General features: G+C 35.4%; 1 long non-coding RNA gene across 2 annotated transcripts in view; it reads right to left on the reverse strand.

Annotated features, from left to right (window-relative positions):
- Positions 1–989: 989 nt before the first annotated feature.
- The window catches only part of LOC143065247 (uncharacterized), a 32,403-nt gene continuing 11,774 nt past the window's right edge, over positions 990–21,618 (reverse strand). The window contains exons 1-3 of one of the 2 annotated variants that reach the window (XR_012975434.1): positions 6,845–6,865; positions 2,043–3,486; positions 990–1,342 (exon numbers count right to left, since the gene is read on the reverse strand). This is a non-coding gene — a long non-coding RNA (uncharacterized LOC143065247). Of the gene's footprint in view, positions 1,343–2,042; positions 3,487–6,844; positions 6,866–21,618 lie in introns of those variants that run through there. The other variant, XR_012975433.1, reaches the window with a different exon arrangement.

A 21,618-nucleotide genomic window follows, 5' to 3' on the forward strand; every position in this document is an offset into this window, starting at 1 on the left:
GTGTAAAAAACTGCCAGATTTGACTGCATATTTTTCTTTTTTTTTGAAAAAAAATATATATCAAACCTTAATAATGTAGCTTTCTGGGTATCCAATTTTTAACGTGTTCCGAAATGTAGTTTCGTCACAAGAATTTTTCAAAGTTGTGTCATTTTGTCTATATGAATGTCGGTAAATTCGTATGATCGAGCACACCGACAAGTATATCGTTGGGACAACTCGATATAATGTAATCAATATACGTGAAAGATTACCTAATGTGAAGTTTATCAAAATCATCATAACATAATTGATCAACACATTATGTTTGAACAACATGAGTCCTACAATATAAGATTTAAAGGTGCATATCATTTACATTCAACGTTTTTATTGGATTTTTTTTAGTGCAATGTAACCTCGAGGTTCAACGTTGATAGTAAAAAAAAATCCCAGAAATTTTTTGAATGATATTGTAAATGATATGAACCTTCGAATTCTTATAACATCGGAATAGAAAATATGTGATCCGAATTAACCATGCACGTGTGCTACAGAAGATTATGAACTTTTATGATGTACAGGGGGTAAGGGTTTTTCTTAAACAATATTATGATCCCAAATTTGATGAATTTTGTTGGCAATACTTTAATATACACACTACATATAGCAAAGTATATATTAAATCTCAATGTATTGTAATTAGGAAAAATGTTTGGCTCGGTAAAAAAAAATCTTCCCCCTCCCCCCGTATTGCATGTAATGGTTTAAACCTAAAGGATTCGCACTAACTGCCTAAAAGGGGTCCGCTCCAGTCTTGAATCAGTGATTTTGTTTATCATAAACAAAATATTGTCTCACACTGAAAGGGTCAGCCGGGCAACATGCACAGCCCGGATTGTCAAAACAACTAAGATTTACAAAAACGATTACAAACAAAAACCATCAGTTGGACAATCTTACTGGAATCTGATTATCTCTACTGACAAATAATGCAACACTAATGACACATTTAAGTTTTGGAATGATTTTATTCACAAAGAATGTTTCTCATTGGTATACATTTCTATGCTCTTGTCTTTTCAGAGTTTATATTGGAAATTAAAAATTGCTGCATGAAAGACACTAGCTCCACATTCCTATGCATATGATTTTATATGTACGAGAATCATTCCATAAAATATCCTTTCAATGCATGACACTGTCTAGTGGTTTTTCTGCCACAATTACAAGGAAAACCTGGCTAAACTTGTGCTAAATCAAACACTTGAATCTTACATCGCTATTGATGTTAAGCAATTATTTAAAGGGCCATCCGGAACTGTTGGGTTTTATGACAGTCTTCCTTCCATACACACCATCGCTGCAAAATAATTTGAACATTCAATTAGATGATTATAATATTATTTGGCAATCCAAAGAGAACCTGAAAACATCAGACCACAATAAACAGAGACCCCAAAAAAAGCCAATTTTACTTTACAATGAAATTGAAAAAGTAGTTAGTTACATGTCAAATCATCTTTTGGCTGTCGACAAAAAATAAATAAAATCTAAATTTCGTAGCATTTTACCACCCCCCCTTTTTTAACTGAATTTGTTCAAGGTATGGTAGTTTTACCCCTTTTCAGATTTCAGTATGTCATGTTGTGTATATCTTTTATAAATTAGATGAATTTCTAGCAAGTTTCTACGATATTCTTTATCATTTGACAAAATACTATGCATCTGAATTAAATTGTTTACTATTTGAAAAAGCGCGCCTTCTTTTACTTTAATTTACTTCCCTTTATTTCACATAGCAACAAATATTAAAAACTGCCACATTTGACTGCATATCAATTTTTTTCCCCAAAAAAAATATATGTCAAGCAGCATAATTAACTTTACAAATTGGGAGAAAATCAAGATGTTCCTACTATAGGTTAGTATTAAAAAAAAATAATGAAAGGTTGGCATGATTCCAGGTTTGAACCCTGACGACACTTAAAATCGAAAATTCACTTATTTATCTATCATATGAAGATACGATGATGTGATAAACTTAACAATTAATAATTTACCTGGTGCATTATCATATTCACATTACGTTGACACGTCTCAGTTCGTCTGTGTTAGCTCATTTCAAGCTCGTAAACAATGTACACCATTTTCCGCTGTTCTTTACCGATTACCTCTAGTCAGAAGAGCCCACTGTTTACAGGGGCGATAATATTTTGTCACCGGTTCACGCACTGCATAACGAACGAGTAGGGCTATATTAACACCATATATTGGAGCAAAAGGCACATCGCCGTCTAAAAAAGGAAAATTAACAATAGGGAATGAAGAGTCGTCTCTTTTGTCGTAAATTTGTACTTCGTCGAACATTTAAATTCTTGGTTCCCCTATACCCAATAAATCCACGAATACTATATTACACGAATAACAATGAATCTCCAGTATTCCAAACCCGTCAAATTAGACTGTGTTCAACGAATTGTATGTCTTCTTCGTTGAAGTATTTTAAAACCAAATGTCGATACTGAATGAAGTCTATAATACGCGGAGGAAAACCTTCATGTTTGATGTAGTTGATATACAGTTGAAAACTAAGACCTAAATGATTTCTCAAGTGACGTCTGCACAAATCGGCCAATGTTCGTGGTTCGTAAAGCACATTGTGAATTTTGGCTAATATTTCTTCATCAACATTATTAATATCATTTGATAAAAGGAATCGTTTATCCTCATAACAGAAACAACTAAATGTCTCTAATAGTAGAAGAGCGAGATCTCTTACTTCCGGTTTAATATAGCTAGGTCCATTCACGTATGTACTCTGAATTAAAAGATACTGCAAAAGAGACGTGTCACCTGCCGGCATGCTTTTGAGGGCGTTACATGAAAGTAGTAAATAAAATATTTTTGCTCGGATGGTATTGTCCACAAGTCGGTATAAAAATCTGTCGTCAGCGACTGGAAGTGCCCCGTTCAACAATAGTTTTACCAATACATCGTATCTTCTGGTGTTTAAAGCTACATAGAATGGTGTCTCGTTTAACATTACTCTATTCTGAGTGTTGCATTGGTTAACATTTGCTCTCGAGTATGTTAAATCGCTACTGGCTTTGTTAACATCGTGTCCTCTAGTGATAAGTGTTGCTACATTTTCAATTACATGTTCATTTTCAATGATTATTGTTGAACTAATTGCAGACCAGGGACTATGAGCAGAACCAAGAGCAACGAAATGTTCCTGGCTTAAAAAGCTCGCAATGTCGGTCAACTCAAGTTCTTCAGCCCATTTTAGTGCACTGTAACCGCTATACCTCAATCTACGTAACTCGGATCGTAATTCTTGTTCATTATGCATATCTAAACCTATGACAATGGTCTTTACTGCTCTGGTGTTGTGATTTAAAACTGCCTCTATAAACCAACCGAGAATTTGCGCTTTGACCTGCCCTCTTTTGGATCCTAATTTGACATATCCTTTCATGACAATATAGAAAATCTTACGATCCCCTGTAAAATAAAACACATTGTAAAATACGATCTAAGCTTTAATTCTGTAACTGAGTTTTACAAACAAAGTTAAGCAGTGGCATGAATAATTGTGATGTCAGTTATAATATGATAATTTAAATATAAACATAACAAGGGGTATCAATATATCTTCCGCTAACTAGACGTTTAGATAGCTATCAAACCAGGTTATGATAGGAAATCCATCATTTTCTACATATGGAAATGCCTGTACCAAGTCAGGAATAATACAGTTGTTTTCCATTCGTTTGATGTGTTTGTGCTTTTGATTTTGCCATTTGATAAAGGGCTTTCCGTTTTAAATTTTCCTTATAGTTCTACATTTTTGTTATGTCATTTTTATTTGGTTGTTGTTTTTTTTTTTCTTTTTTTTTTTTTTTTTTTTTTTTATCTTTTTTAGATATAATGTTTAACAGACATTTGCTATGAGTACTTCAAAATTCTTAAAATTCAGTTAAGCCTCGGTCACCTCATAAAGCCTCGGTCAGACCTTAACGGATAGCTCGAACGGATGCCGAACGGATGCCGAAAGGATGCCGAACAGATAACTTTTTTTCAATCCGTTCATGTCCGTTAGACGTCCGTTCTTATCCTTTAGACGTCCGTCCATATCCCTTTAATGTCCGTTTAGCGTACGTTTTATCCGTCGACGTCCGTTCTGTCCGGTGGAAAAGGAGTAGGTTCGGTTTAGTTTAAACATATTTTATTTGCTCAAAGCGAAAAAGGATCAGACACAAGTAAAACATACTTATAAAGTCTTCTCCACAATACAATATATATATAACAATACAAATTGAACGTGAGCATACATCATATAATATAAACAACATAAATATAACTTATCTATACTGAAAAAAGTAGAGGGAATGAGGAAAGAACGACAGAGATTAGGTTGATGATGATAAGGATGATGATGTGTGTTTTACCTATGTTGATACTATACTACGAGGAATCGTTTTGATCTCTTTATAAAATTGAATACTTGTTTAACAATTTGCACATTTTGATCATAGGAAAGAGTGTCTTTTCCAAAACCAGTAGTGTTAAGTCCAAATCGCAGCCTTCGGGAAGCCAGCTGAGACCATTAAACAGAATAGCCCTTTCATTTAGATAGAAAGGACAATCAAAGAAAAAATGGTGCATGTCCTCAATATCCAAACCACATTTACATGTTGGATCAGATATAATGTTAGCTCTAAACAAGTCACAATTCAAGAACGATGCCGAACATCTAAATTGGGTTGATATTATGTTCAATTTTCTTGGACCATATAAATAATGTTTTAAGTTAGATTGATTCTCATTTCGAATGTCGTAGTTTTTTAATTCTACTTTGAATTTTGATAACGAGTCTACATTTCGAACTGATATGTTCAAATTATTCCAAAGTTTAACTGTTGATGGGATAAAGGATTGGGAAGTTAGTGTCAGCCTGCAAAATGGTAAAATGGTATCTTGTCCATTTCGCAAGGGATATTGTGTTGTACTTTGAATTTTAGGGGGCACAAGGTTACATAAATATTCAGGGGCATTATTATTCTGAATTTTATAAAATAATTGTAGTTTTCTTCTTTTTCTTCGTTCCTCTAAAGTTTCCCAACCAACCTCTTTTAAGACAGTCTCAGAGTGTGTGTAAACAGGCAAACCTGTTACAATTCGTGCAGCTTCAAGTTGTAGCTGTTCTAGTTTAATTGAATAACCTTTTCCGCAATTGTCCCATACTTCAGTTGCATATTCAAAAATTGGTCTAATAAATACTAGATATAATTTTTCCAAATTTTGTCGGCTAAGTTGATATTTGAGTTTTCGCAGTATATTCAGATGTTTTTTAACACTATTTAATATATTTTCAACATGGTTGTTCCATTTTGCGTCACTTCTAAATGTAACCCCTAGATGCTTATGAGATCGCACAATTGGTATTTCTTTATTGTTCATAGTAAAATTAAGGTTTTGTATCTCATTATTTGAAAACATCATAATTTCTGTTTTTTTCAGGATTGAAAGACGTAAGCCACTTTCTTGACCATTCATCCAGCTGTCTCAGGTCACGACTAACAACTGACTGTATAAGTTCCTCGTCATGACCCGAGTAACTGAATGAAGTGTCATCTGCAAATAGTCTGCATAAAGAAGTTAACTGTTCAGCAATATCGTTAATATATATGATAAACAATAAAGGACCAAGAACGGATACTTGGGGTACACCAGCTGAAACATTGCAAAAAGTAGAGGATGATTCATTAATGATAACCTTTTGTTTTCTTTGATATAGGTAGCTAGTGAATCAATTTAAAAGATTTCCCTCAATGCCATATGCTTTCATTTTATGTAGTAAGCCAATATGCCAAACTTTATCAAAGGCCTTCGAAAAATCACAAAAAACAAAACAGCAAATTTCTTTTGTTTCTAGTGCATTTAAGATACAATCATAGATTTCTATTAATTGATGCACTGTTGAATGTTTAGGCAAAAAACCTGATTGGTATTCATAAATTAGTTTGTTATTAAATAGATGATTATATACATGTTTAAACACAACTCGTTCCATAACTTTCCCCACGCAGCTAATTAAAGATATTGGTCTGTAATTAGATGGCAAAGAAGAGTCCCCCTTTTTGAAAATAGCTATTACGTTTGCAATTTTCCAGCTGGTTGGATATATATATTGACTAAGGGACTTGTTGAATATAATTTGAAGAGGTATTGCAAAAGAGGGACGAAAGATACCAAAGGGACAGTCAAACTCATAAATCTAAAACAAACTGACAACGCCATGGCTAAAAATGAAAAAGACAAACAGAAAAACAATAGTACACATGACACAACATAGAAAACTAAAGAATTATTCTGTCACCACAGATAGTTCTACCAGATTAGATCCAAGGATTAAATAAGACGGGTCTTCAAATAATTTCTTTATTGGACGTAATGCAGGTAAAAAGCTACAAAATACAAAGAAACACGCATTCAAGCACTTGTTTTAACAGAAAAATCGAGTTTTACAAAAAATACAAAATTTTACACAATTTCAATTATGACAGCTTTTGCGTTCCATACACAGAAAATTTTCGAGCATAACCCTTGTACAAAAATGATATAAATTTCTCAAAAAGCTTAGATTTACAATATAGACCAAGGGAAAGTTAATTAAGATAAAAAACGGGCTTACTTCATACAAAAATTATGAATTTAACACACTTAAACAATTATCAAGAGCGAAGGCTCGATTTGTCACAAATTACTGAAATTATCAATAAAAACAACTGAATCATCAAAGGTAAGTGTTCTGCAACATAAGATTATCTAAAAAATAAAGTAATTAAGTCATACATACACTATAGTTATCCACAGGAACCAAAATGTAAAAGTTTGTTTTGCGTTACATGCCGTGTGTTCACAATAATAGAGGTGGGACATTTAAAGACGTATCGTATCCGTATCTGATACGTTGACGTATATGAACGTATCAATGGGTTATTGAACTGATATTTCATGTTGAGGAGGGGTATGTGCGAAAAATACCAGTCGAGAGAATGTTAAATTTCACGAGCCGTAAGGCGAGGGAAATTCGTTCTCAAGACTGGTATTTTTCGCAAATACCCCTCAAGAACACGCTATATCTGTTTACTTACACCGAATGTCAATGTTAAAAAACGCATTGATGATCGTGACGTTACAAGCGTCCAGTCGGATAGAGTACTTTTTGACAAATACCACGGCAGAGAGGGTAAAAAAGGCATATCCTTTTTGCATATACCCCGGCGGCGTCAAAAAATGAACGATATTCATATGATAACAGTAAATTGGTGGAAAATACACTGGCTATCAACCAATCAAAAACAAGGATTCTTACATAAGGTGTAATTATGCTTATAATTGATTACTTATGTGTTTAGATAGTACATGTTTATATGTTTTATTTTTGTTTTGTTAGATGTCATTCGGTCATTAGCACACTGTTTTTATTACACAGTAGTTTTCAATCAATTTATGTTTACTCGTTTATAACTAAACACTCGATATTTAAACCTTTAATCGTCACTTTTCAGACATAAATTTAAATAAATTTAAGTTAAGCAACAAACAATCAATCAATAAAAATTGTGTTGTTGGTAGTGTGAACATGTATCGTAGAAACGTAACTTTTAGACCAATTCAGTTATTAAAAATGAAAGAGACAACGATGACGTCCTTTCACTATGTTTTCCAACTCTTTGACATATTCTCCCGATTGATTGATATATATATGTATTTTAACAATAACCAATAGATAAGTTCAGATACGTCAACGTATCAGATACAGATACGATACGTCTTTAAATGTCCCACTTCTAATAAAGGGAGATAATTAGCAAATAGTACATATGGAGCGCAGTCCACATTTACGGCAGAAGAGTTGGCAGAACACTCCTCACCTGATATATATACTTTTATATCACTAAATAATAATAAAAAAAAACATACATTATCAAATTTAAATGATTCTTTCTGAAATGTACTGGTGTGTCATACATATTAACAATGAAAACATGAACAAGTTCAACATGTCTTCTGTTTATTCCTCATGGAGTAGCAGAACTAACTCAGATATTGGTCTTGTATACGTCAAACGCTTTCCCTCCCTGAAAATCCTGACCTCGGCTTTTCGAACTTTGTTATCAAAACTTTTAATTGCGCTAATTATTATTCCAATTTGCCACTCGCATCTCGAGACACTCTGGTCTTTCATTAAAACGATATCACCTTCCGTAAGATCAGGTGTTACATTTTGCCACTTACGACGCACTTGTTGTTGCTGGAGATATTCCTTTCTCCATTTTTGCCAAAATATGTTTGCGAGATATTGTACACAACGCCACTGTGATTTATAAAGATCTTTAATGTCATAGGGTCCAAAGCTGGACTGAATTTGATTCGTCTTTTGAGTTATCAAAGAAGCTGGACTTAAAATGGTTGGAGAGTCCGGATCAGTTGATACGGGAACGATCGGTCTTGAGTTGTTAACAATTGCACATACTTCAGCCATTAATGTTATGAAGACTTCGTGAGTCAGATGCCTTGATTGGATGTCCATCATCATGGAATCCAGGATCCGGCGAGTGACACCGATCATACGTTCCCACACTCCTCCCATGTGTGAGGAGTGTGGGGGGTTAAAGATCCAAGTTACTTTACTATTGTCCAAGAAATGCTTGATAGCTGTGTCCTCAACGTTAACGACATTTGTATTCAAATGATCTGTCGCACCCACAAAATTTGTGCCACGGTCAGATCGAATTTCCTGTACGTCTCATCAGAGAAATGAATCGTCTTAGGCCGTTAATGAAAGAAGATGATGAGAGTTCTTCAATCACCTCGATGTGTATAGCTCGAGTGTAGAGGCAGGTAAAAAGCACTGCCCAGCGTTTACTGTTCGCTTGACCACCTCTGGTTTTACGTCTCAAAATGTTCCATGGACCAAATGTATCAATGCCAATAAATGTGAACGGTGGAGTAGATTGTAGTCTATCGTAAGGAAGATCAGACATTAACTGCTGTAGATATTTTCCTCCACGTAATTTCCTACATCGAAAACACTTGTAGATGATAGATGCGATTAGACGTTTTTCTCCTACAATCCAGTATCCAGCTGTACGAAGAGCTCCAGCTGTAAAGTGCCTTCCCTGGTGTTTCACAGATTCATGAAGATGGCGAATCAAAAGAATAGAGACGTGATGGTTTTTCGGCAAAATGATTGGATGTTTTTCTGAAAGTTCTATTTCGGCTCTCTTAAGGCGACCACCGACTCTCAAAAAACCACTTTGGTCGATAAACGGATTCAAATTGCCAATGCTGCTGTTTCTTGGAAAGGGTTTCCTGTTTTTAATACACTCTATTTCCGAAAAGAAAGCTTCTTTTTGCACATTTAGAATGATCATCTGTTCTGACATAAGCGTTGTCGACACTGTGTTTAAGTCGGATTTGTCATTTTGATGAAATTTCCTTGCTAGCATCTTTAAGCGGTTAATTGATTGAACCAGAGAGTTCCGCTTGGAAAACTTTTCTGTCCTATGACTGAAATTAACAAGAGTGCACACGCTGAAATGTCTCGCCTTCTATACTAATCATTGATATTATGTTGATAGTCCTAGGTGTAAAGCTAAGCTTTATTACAACTGTCACATAAACTTAACATTAACCAAGATAACTAAACAAAGACCAATGAACCTTGAAAATGAGGTCAAGGTCATATGAAACATGCCAGGCAGACATGTTCAGCTAACAATGCTTCTATACAACATATATAGTTGACCCATTACTTATAGTTTAAGAAAAATAGACCAAAACACAAAAACTTAACACTGTGCAATGAACCGTGAAAATGAGGTCAGGGTCAAATAAAACCTACGTGACTGACATAAAGATCATAAAATATTTCCATACACCAAATATAGTTGACCTATGGCATATAGTATTAGATAAAAAGACCAAAACTCAAAAACTTAACTTTGACCACTGAACCATGAAAATGAGGTCAGGGTCACATGACATCTGCCCACTAGATATGTACACCTTACAATCATTCCATACAACAAATATAGTAGACCTATTGCATATAGTATGAGAAAAACAGACCAAAACACAAAAATTTAACTATAACCACTGAACCATGAAAATGAGGTCAAGGTCAGATGACACCTGCCAGTTGGGCATGTACACCTTACAGTCCTTCCATACACCGAATATACTAGCCCTATTGCTTATAGTATCTGAGATATGGACTTGACTACCAAAACTTAACCTTGTTCACTGATCCATGAAATGAGGTCGAGGTCAAGTGAAAATTGTCTGACAGACATGAGGACCTTGCAAGGTACGCACATATCAAATATAGTTATCCTATTACTTATAATAAGAGAGAATTCAACATTACAAAAAATTTGAACTTTTTTTTCAAGTGGTCACTGAACCATGAAAATGAGGTCAAGGACATTGGACATGTGACTGACGGAAACTTCGTATCATGAAGCATCTATATACGAAGTATGAAGTATCCTAGTCTTCTACCTTCTAAAATATAAAGCTTTTAAGAAGTGAGCTAACGCCGCCGCCGTAGCCGCCGCCGCCGCCGGAACACTATCCCTATGTCGAGCTTTCTGCAACAAAAGTTGCAGGCTCGACAAAAACCTTGGCACGGTTCTCTATGCCGGATTTCAACGTTTTGACGTTAGCATTTTGTCTGATTTCTGAGTCATTATCGGGATTCAGCAATGGATATTTTCCCTCCAAATCTCCTATTTCAAAATCACGAAGTTGAGGAGGTCCAAGAATCCACATGCTGTTATGAAAGGTTTCGGCACACACAGTTCTTGTAGCTGAGTCTGCTGGATTGAAATTGGTTCGGACGCGTGACCATTGAATTGGTTGAGTAGATTTTCGAATTCTCTCAACGCGGTTTTCGACGTACTTGTAGAAACGCTTGCCTTGGTTATGTATATAGCCTAAAACTACTTGACTGTCAGTGTAAAAGCGAGTTTGATTGACTTGGATATCTAGTTCGTCTAGAATAGTTTCCTAAACTTGCACTGCCAGTACGGCGGCACACAACTCGAGTCTTGGGATTGTATGGCCGTGGGTCGGGGCCACCTTTGCCTTACCAAGAACGAATCCGACATGATAATTATTATCCATATCTTTGGTCCTTAAGTAAGCCACTGATGCAATTGCCTGTTCCGAGGCGTCAGAAAATAAGTGGAGCTCCCTTTCCGCAGCATTACATGAAGAAGTTGGCGAATAACATCGGGGTATATGCAAGCCCTCTAGTGATATAAGTGATTGTTTCCAGTCCGACCACTTTGCAAACAGATGTCTAGGAAGTGGGTCATCCCAGTTGTATGATCCATTTGCGATTTCTCGGAGTAGCAACTTCCCTGTAACGACAATAGGAGCAACAAATCCCATAGGGTCGAATATCCCGTTTACGATGGATAATAATCCTCGTCTGCTGAAAGGTTTCTCTTCTGGAGAAACTTTGTATGTGAATGTGTCAGTTTCTAACTCCCAATTAAGACCTAAACTTTGATGAGTAGGCAGTTCGTCAACACACAAATCAATATCTTTGAAGTTATTAGCACGGTCTTGTTGTTCAAAAGCGTCCATAACTTCCTTGCTATTAGATGCAATTTTGTGGAGGCGGAGATTACCTCCTGTTTGAAGTGATTCACGAGTTCGCTGAAGTAAATCGATAGCTTCTCTCGGTGTTGCAAGTGAGACCAAACCATCGTCTACATAGAAATTTCTATTAACAAATTCAACAATATCTGATATGTTTGTAGTTTTGTTTACTGAGGCTGCTTTTCTAAGGCAGTATGAAGCAACTGCTGGAGACGGGCAATTTCCAAATACGTGCACTCTCATTTGGTACTCAACCAAATTCTTTTCAAAGTCATCGTTTTCATACCAGAAGAAACGAAGGTATTATCTGTGTTCCTGATTAACGACGAAGCAATAAAACATAGACTCAATATCTGCTGTGACGGCTACAAGTTCCTTCCGGAATCTTAACAATACACCAAGAAGTTTATTATTCAGATCTGGTCCGGGCAGAAGTACATCATTAAGAGAAATATTTGCAAATTTAGCTGAAGAGTCGAAGACTGCTCTAACTTTGTCCGGTTTACGTGGGTGATAAACCCCAAAAATAGGTAAGTACCACCGCTCCTCTTCTTGGCTTAAAGGCGGTGCAATCTCAGCATGTTTACGCTCTAATACTTTCTCCATAAACTGGAAGAAATGTTCCTTTTTCTTCTCGTCTCTTCGAAGACTGACATCTAAGTTCATTGCTCTCTTAAATGCATGTGATCTGTTGTTTGGTATGCGTTGCCTAGGGTAACGAAATGGTAATGGGGCTTCCCAGTTACCATCGGAATTCTGATGAACATGTTCATCTATAACCTTTAGAAATTCTTTATCTTCCATTGATAGTCCTACAGTATCATCATCTTTCTTTTTTAAGAATATTGAATTGTCGAGAGTTTCTTGTGAGTCTGACTTAGATTGTCCGTTTAACATATCCAATCGCTGAATATTGATGTCGTTCGGGCAAGGTTCGCAGATGGAAGTCCTTCCATTTGGCAATAGGAAAGTCTTATTAACGATTACATTGTTCTTGGGTGGGTGAACTTTGTGTAGGCAAGACTCACCTACGACTACCCAGCCTAGTGGCAGTCTCTGAGCGTATGGAGAATTTCTCACACCAGTGCATTGTTCTAAAACGTGGTGCGCCTCTGGTAAGTCTCTTCCGATTAGAATAGAGATAGAAATATTGTCGTTGATTTCTGGTAAGTATTTCACTAATTCCTTTAAATGAGGATAGTATTTGGCCACTTCTGGCGTTGGAATTTCGTCACGAATTTGAGGAATACGATCACATTCAATAACGGTAGGTAAAGTAAGGCTAACAGTTCCATCCAACGATGTTACAACAAGGCCGTCAGTTTGCCTTCCTGATGTTTTTATGACACCTGCGCACGAAGTAAGTCTATACTCTGTAGCATCACAAGTTATATCCAAAGTATCCAGAATACTGGAGTTCACCAAGGTCTTGTTGCTTTGATCGTCTAAAATCGCATAAGATGTTAGTGTTTTGTTTGGCGAGTCTGATTTGTGAATTTTAACTTGAACTATCTTTGCGCAAGATTTTCCTGAAAATTGTTGTTTGCATATCTGCGTACATTTTGTTACCGCGTCCTGCTCTGGTATATTCTTCTCCTCACCGTGATTGACTCTGGATTTATTTTCTGTAAACCCAAGGTGCATTGCTGGTGCATGTGATTCGCTTCCACATGCTTCACAGGGAACTTTTTCTTTACAGTCCTTGGACTTATGTTGATCTGAATTACAGCATTTAAAACAAATGTTATGTTCACGCAAGAACTTCTTGCGGTCCTCAAAAGATTTTTCTTTGAATCCGCGACAATTGTTGAGACTATGAATCGTGTTATGCAGTGGACATGTTTTACTGACTTGATTTCTTTCAGATTTAACTTCGGTTTTGTTAACTGCGATTTGAGGTCGACTATGATTGTTACGAGGAAATTTGTCTTTTTCTTTTACAGTTGTTGGAGTACTCGATGACTCATTTGGATATGAAAAACCAGGATCATTTTTCATCTTTGTCATGTCGCGCATGAATTCTACAAGGCAAGTGAATGGTGGAAATGTTACATGATGCTTTGTTTTATATCTATGAGCATGGCTTGTCCACTTCTCTTGTAGATTGTAGGGCAGTTTGCCAATAATTGGTAGGACACCTGACGACGAGTTGTAATATCCGAGCAGGGACTAATATTTTGGATCGGTCATAAGCGATTCAATTTCACATAAAATATCCAGCAGCTCGTAAAGTTTGATATTTTCCTTGTTGGTAAGACGTGGATATTTTGAGAGCTTTGTTTTCAGCACGGATTCTAACAATTCCGGACTCCCGTATAGTTCATCAAGCCTTTCCCAAGTTTGCTGCAATGCTCGTTTAGGGTTATACGTATTAGCTGAACGAATGCTTAGAGCGTACTTGTAAGATTGCGGTCCTAACCACTTTGATAATAAATCTAACTCTTCAATGTCTGTTGTTGATAGTTCTTGCATAATTCCTTTGAATTGAGCCTTCCAGAATGGATAAGTTTCCGGTCGATCATTAAAACAGGACAGTCTAGAAATTAGCATGTCTTTCTTAAGTAGAAACTTCGTCAAATCTTGAATTTGATCATTTTGCACACTCAAGTTTTGAAATGGCGGATTAGATATCTGAATGTTGTTATCTTGCGCTACAGGACTAAAAGTTTGCACATTAACATTAAGTGGAGCAGTAGGTTTTGACATTGGTTGATTATCGGCGTTAATAAAATTTATTTGGTCTTTAACGTATTGATTTGTCCTCTCGATTGGATTAATCAGTTCTAGCTGGTCAAGTTTTTCAAGAGTACGCAATGATGGCCCATTTAAAACACTGCCTGACTCATAGACTTCTGCTTCCGCTTCCGCCACGGCTAAGTCTTGACGACTAGCTAGAAGTTTCAAATCAGCTTCCAGCTCTAACATTTTGCGTGAGGATGCTGCCTTTATAGTCATTTCTTGCTCTTCGAGAGCAGCTTGTTCTTTCTTCAGGATGATTTCTTGCTCTGCAAAAACCAATTTTGCCTTAGCTGCTTCGGCTTTTGCTCGTTTCCTAGAAAGTACAGACGAAGCATTTAAAACTTGAGAGTGTCGTGACGAACCCTTGGTCCGTTGTGAGGCGACTTCTAATGCCCTTTGGCGTGCATCGTTTGATGGTCTCCTCTACCCGTTTTCTTGCATTTAGACATCGCTTCTAAATGTTCATGATATAATCGAATGCTGTCCTCCGTTCGAATGTTCGTAATGCCCGCGTCACACTGTCCCGATTTTTACGCCGATGGCAACACGATTATGGAAATTTTCAAAATCGGGACTGATCGTATCCAGATCGGGCTATTCGTAGTGCCATCTTTAACCATCGTAGAACCATCGGCCACTTTTTCTAGCCTTCGGGGACAACTTCGGGAAGGGTTCTAAATTTTTTAACATGTTAAAAAATTCCCGAAGGTGCGTCCGATGTTGAGGGTTCGTATTCAGTTCGTATCACCATCCTCATCATCGTAATGTCACCGGGAATGCATCTTTGAACATCGTATTGCATTCGTGTTTCCATCGTTTCCATCGGGCAGTTTTGACATTACGATGTCTACACGAATGAATCACGAAGCTACCCGAAGGTCTTACAATGGCAACACGACTTCGTAAAGACCTCGTAATCCCGTCGTGTTGCCATCGAATAAAAGTACGAAGGCGACAAGATGGAACTACGACGGCAATGAATTCAGCTAAATGTAAGTTAATTTTCGCACTAAAATACATTTAAAGTGCCATGCGCGATATGCACTGGTCAGTCTAATACGACAGTTAAGAAAGACGTTCACAAAACATGGAGCTCATATCATATGATTCTATGAGAATAAGAAAGGCGACAGCGTTGTTTCTATTTATTCAAATGGAACAAGAAGAGCAACTATTACAGGCTCAGGATTTACTTTTACAAGTAAAATATTATTTTTTGTCAATTTTTCATATCAAGTAACATAATGAAAATCATAAACGCGCCTCGTACACCAACACTACAGGTACACGTATATAGGGAAACCAACTTTTTCTTCATTATTCTGATTTTTTATGTATCGTCTGAGTTGTCGTCACACGAATGTTTACTCCATAACCGTTTTGTTTTCTATATGTCATATTTTGCCGCATTTGTTGCTTTCCCCAACATCCTTCCTTTTGTCTATATTATTATGATATTCTCCTGGAAAGAGCTCTTTTTGAATAAAAGGGATCAACGAACCCATTACCTTACCTTTAAGATAGATCAGTAAATATGGGCATAATTATGGGTGATTATTCAGACTAGTGCACACATTTTACAGTTCAAACAAGGCAATGCCGAGCGTGGCATCCCCTCGTATGTAACATATTGGGGACAAATATGGACACTATATTTGTATATGACACATGCAGAAAATGGTAAATTGAATATGCATATTTGATACATAAACTATTTTTTTAGAAATCAACAAAAACATTCAGTAACTGGAAATACCTTTAATATTGTCTTTAGAACAAGCAGGTAAAAAAATGAGCAACCAATTTCCTGTGTATTATGCTATTTCAAGGAGAAAAAACAAGTCCATCTGCATGACCTTGACCTTTGGCCTTGAACGTAAAAAAGGTCAGATCATTACAAGGAGGAACAATATACCAAATGTGGTTAAAATCTTTTGAAGCATATTGGTTTTAGAGTGTCCACAAGAGTGATATTGCCTTGTATTACAACTGCCACTGTGACCTTGACCTTTGAACTTTAAAGTCAATAGCGCTTAAAACATTATTAACGAGTAGCACCATACCAAGTTTTGAGCATTTTGGTTCTAGAGTGTCCATAACAATTTTATCTACACGCAACTTACATGTAGTAGGCGAGAGGATAATAAACTAAGTTTTATAATTAGACAAAAAGATCGATTTCCCGCCATGCATGGCAGACTTGTACAGAAACGATATGTTGTCGAAATTCTGTTTTACCCTTCAAGCCCACGATCTTCCGTCTTATGATTAAACCAGAAATTAAATGTACAATATAATATATATTCAATATTGATCAAACAATTTAAAACGCGTGATGCCTTCGGCATATAATTTAAATGCATCGTAAGCTGTACACGACGTCTTTTAGACATCGTAATCCATCGTGTAGCCTTCGTAACCCATCGTGTAGCCTTCGTGATCCATCGTGTAGGCTTCGGCTGAGATATGAAGCTTAAATACCCGTCTTCGGTTAACCTTCGTATGTCCATCTTTTGCTATCGTATATAATTTCGGCACCATCGTATAGACTTCGTTATTCATCGTACTTGCTTCGGTCACTTTTTTTGTATTTTAACGAGATCGGGACCAACTTCGTACGAACTTACAATTTTCGCATTCGGTTGTCCATCGTATATAAAAATCGGGACAGTGTGACGCGGGCATAGAAATAGCATGTAAGATGAGGATGTTGAACACAGTTCAGCATAAAGTTTTGAAATGTCTTTTTCAATATTTTCAATATATTCTACTGTCGTGATTGACGAACTAAAGCTTGAAATCACATTTTTTATTGTGGTCCACTTTCTGTGTAAATCAGTGACAAAACCATCATTTGTAGCTTCAAATTCTACAGCTGCCTTTTCTGTCAGTTTTCGTATACGTAATGATTCAAAACCTTTATCCATCATGGAATGTCAGTGACATGTAGCTCTCTATTATCAAGTTGATGATATAGTCTTTTTACTATTCTGTCACCACAGATAGTTCTACCAGATTAGATCCAAGGATTAAATAAGACGGGTCTTCAAATAATTTCTTTATTGGACGTAATGCAGGTAAAAAGCTACAAAATACAAAGAAACACGCATTCAAGCACTTGTTTTCACAGAAAAATCGAGTTTTACAAAAAATACAAAATTTTACACAATTTCAATTATGACAGCCTTTGCGTTCCATACACAGAAAATTTTCGAGCATAACCCTTGTACAAAAATGATATAAATTTCTCAAAAAGCTTAGATTTATAATATAGACCAAGGGAAAGTTAATTAAGATAAAAAACGGGCTTACTTCATACAAAAATTATGAATTTAACACACTTAAACAATTATCAAGAGCGAAGGCTCGATTTGTCACAAATTACTGAAATTATCAATAAAAACAACTGAATCATCAAAGGTAAGTGTTCTGCAACATAAGATTATCTAAAAAATAAAGTAATTAAGTCATACATACACTATAGTTATCACGGGGGGGTCTCTTCCTATATAAAGGTATATACATATGTGCCGCTGGAATGGGTCCCTTTTTTGATCTGTCAAATATATCAATGGGGTGCAATTTTACCGAGGAAATATATCAATAGGTAGTAATTGACCGATATAGGTACTATTTGAGCTGATAAATATATGAATGGGTTATGATTTCGCTGTGAAATATATGTATAGGTAAGGATTTCACAATTATTCAATATATGAATGGGGGGTGTTTTTAAAATCCCAGCTGCACATCTGTACCCAAAATCCCATGTTGAGACCCCCCCCCCCCCCCCCCCCCCCCCCCCCCCGTGATAGTTATCCACCTAGTTTCGAGTGATTTAAACGACCCAGAGAAAATACCCAATTTTACTATCCATACTAAGAAACAAAAAATTGGGTATTTTCTCTGGGTCGTTTAAATCACTCGAAACTAGGTGAGACATGCACAGAAGTGATAAATATGTATTATAAATATAGAAAATTGAATATTTTAATAAAAAAAAAAAAAAAAAAAAAAAAAAAAAAAAAAAAATCTGTATCCTAGACCCAAGCGCCTGTGGAACCAAAATGTAAAAGTTTGTTTTGCGTTACATGCCGTGTGTTCACAATAATAAAGGGAGATAATTAGCAAATAGTACCTATGGAGCGCAGTCCACATTTACGGCAGAAGAGTTGCCAGAACAAGAATAAACAACACGAACTCCACCAAAAACTAGGGGTGATCTCAGGTGCTCCGGAAGGGTTTATCTGGACAGATCTTGAGCATCCTGTGGCTAATCACATCTGGTCCCGAGGCTTTATTTGGATCAAGAATATTAATCATATCTATAATTTCTTGAATAGTGACATGTATGTCACAAATTTTATTGTTAGATTTAGTTTCAAATTGTGGTAAGTTGATATTTTCTTCATTTAATTTGGAGATTAAATTAAAATACTTGTTCAAAAGCTCACATTTTTCTTCATCTTTAAATGCTATTTCGTCTATTTTTTTTCGGTATTTATAATATTTTGGAGTGGGGGAATGTTATTTGATCCATTGTTAGATTTGATTAACATTTTCATAATTTTCCAATAAGTTTTTGTATTCGATACATTATTTAGAATGATGTGGTCTAAATTACTTTCAAATTTTTCTTTAGCAACTTTTTTCATATTATTGACCCTATTTCTCTGTCGCTTGTACTTCAAAATATCAGATTGTTTTTTAGATTTAAAAGCCTTTTTTCGTAATCGATCTCTAGTCCGTATTTCTCTCCTAAGCTCGCTATTGAACCATGGTTTGTCGTTTTTTCGTATAGTTACTTGTTTAGTAGGTATGCACTCCCTTGCAATGTTCAGAAAAGTTACAGCAAATATTTCACATAATTCATTAACATCCTTGTCATCGGGAAGAAGTGCATACCAATCTGTTTCATTCATTATTTTCAAAAATTTATCTTTATCCATTTTATCATATATCCACATTTCTCTTTTAAAAGTACGTGACATTGATGAGGGACACTCAAGAAATATTACTGCTGCATTGTGATCACTAATATGTGAGGGAATATCTAAAACATCTGATAGATAATATGACATACAGTCACTTATTATTATGGGATCTAAGAGTGTACTACTTTTATCAGTAACTCTTGCTGCTTTATCAATTACATTTCTTAGATTGAACAAGTCCATAGTGTCAATAAGTTTATTATTATTGACATTAAAGAGATCAGAATTTAGATCACCAGTAATCACTATATTTTCGTTAAATTGAAAGGCAGTTTCTATTGCATGATTTAATCGTGCCCAGAAGTCAGTGTCCGCATTCGGTGGACGATATGAGTGACAAAGAATGAAGTTTTGACCTTTGGCTTGTATTTCAACCCAAAGTGTTTCATCAAATGGATTTTCTAGTTCGCTTTTTCGGACGATACCGATATCATCTTTCACATATATCATTAATCCACCACCAAAGTTGTTTCGATCTTTCCTTATAATGTTATTGAAGGAATCTAGTTTTAATTGATCTTCAGATACACTAGGATCTAAATGTGTTTCTGTTACAGCCAGGACATCAAATTCGTCAGTGAAATTATTTAAGAATTCTAATTTGTTTCTAATACTACGGATATTTAAATTACATATTGATATGGATTTATCGATTTCACTAAATCTGACACTAGAGGGTGTACTCGATATGTTATTTTCATCTGGACCAGGGTTTGGTTCTATATTTCCGACAAAAAGAATAAAATGAAGCACAAACAACAGAAAGATAATGTCAATCTTGGGATTTATAGACTGTAGACAAGCTAGTGAAAAAACATAGAAGGAGCAATGTAAGTTAATTTTTAGTATTTCTAAATAAGTATAATAGTTATAATTAATATAAGTACTACTTTTCCTCTTGCTACATGTACAATGAAATAAGCCAATGGCTGCCCTGTATTCCTCAATGCTGACTCCCATATTGTTTAGGGGGTACAGAAATTAAGTATAACGACAGCCAACGGCATTTTTCATATGGTAACTTGCACACATCATCATCAGAAAAAATAGAGAAAGTAAATATAAAACAAGAAAAATAAAAAATAAAGGTGACGGAAAAAACAAACGGTTATCAGAAGGATACCTGGAGTCATACTGGATGATAAAATGGGTTTTTTCTTAACTTTTACTATTTTTATAAATCAGTGTGAACCGTGATCTAGCCACTATATTTGAAAGACAAATTGTATGAGCTATAAGGTCCAAACATAGAGTTGGTTTAAAGACGAATACCTACCAATATAGTAATAGTATTAAACACTTCATACTTGCAACTTGAGTATACAGTTTTACATGATATGTACATATATAAATCAAACATAAATATTATGTACAATTGTGTGTGTATACAATACTATTTTGTAAAGAATTTAATCAGTATCTCCTGTTTTTTTCCCCCAATAGTGTTCAATTAAAACAAAAAGATACTTTTTTTTACAAACAAAATTATATACACGGAGAATATATTTGTACATTTACATGTATTCAATTATTTCTTACTATAATATTTTTTGGTTTGTGTTTGGGTTAGGCAAGGGCGGTCTGTTTGACTTTTATTATATTTTTGAAAACTTCTTTTGATCGAAATCGACATTTTTCGTTAATAGATTTATTTAATTACAAGCTATAAAAATGTACAGTTAAGCTGATATGATTATAAGCAAAGTTGTCGAAAGAAGAACAGAACATGTGTACGTTCACTATAGAATGCCACATTTACACTGCTTTTTGTTTTTATTTTGAGTGATCGAGAGACGGTAATTTTATCAACTGTTGAAAAGATCTTACGATATGTACGCACATTCTACTACTTAGCCAACTTTATATAGTTGACATGATGTGGAAAAAAAAAATATTTTGGGGATTTTTTTTTTATTATTGAATTACAGACTTCGGTTGTATTTTGGCTATCAGAACAACTAGAAGAAAATCAGCTATACCGTTATAAAGTGTAACTGAATTAACCGTTATTAGAGCATATATAACAGGGTGGAAAACACAACAAAACAGAACAAAATGAACTAATTTGAAACATGAAAATAATTAAATCAAACATAAAAAAAAAACACACACACACAAAAAACCCACATATAACAAACAAACAATGTCTAGGTTATAAAGTATTGGTAAACCTTTTTTAAAACTTTTGTTGATAAGATAACAACTTTTAAAGCTAGAATAA

Source organism: Mytilus galloprovincialis, chromosome 2 (assembly GCF_965363235.1).
Source record: "Mytilus galloprovincialis chromosome 2, xbMytGall1.hap1.1, whole genome shotgun sequence".
Lineage (NCBI taxonomy): Eukaryota > Metazoa > Mollusca > Bivalvia > Mytilida > Mytilidae > Mytilus > Mytilus galloprovincialis.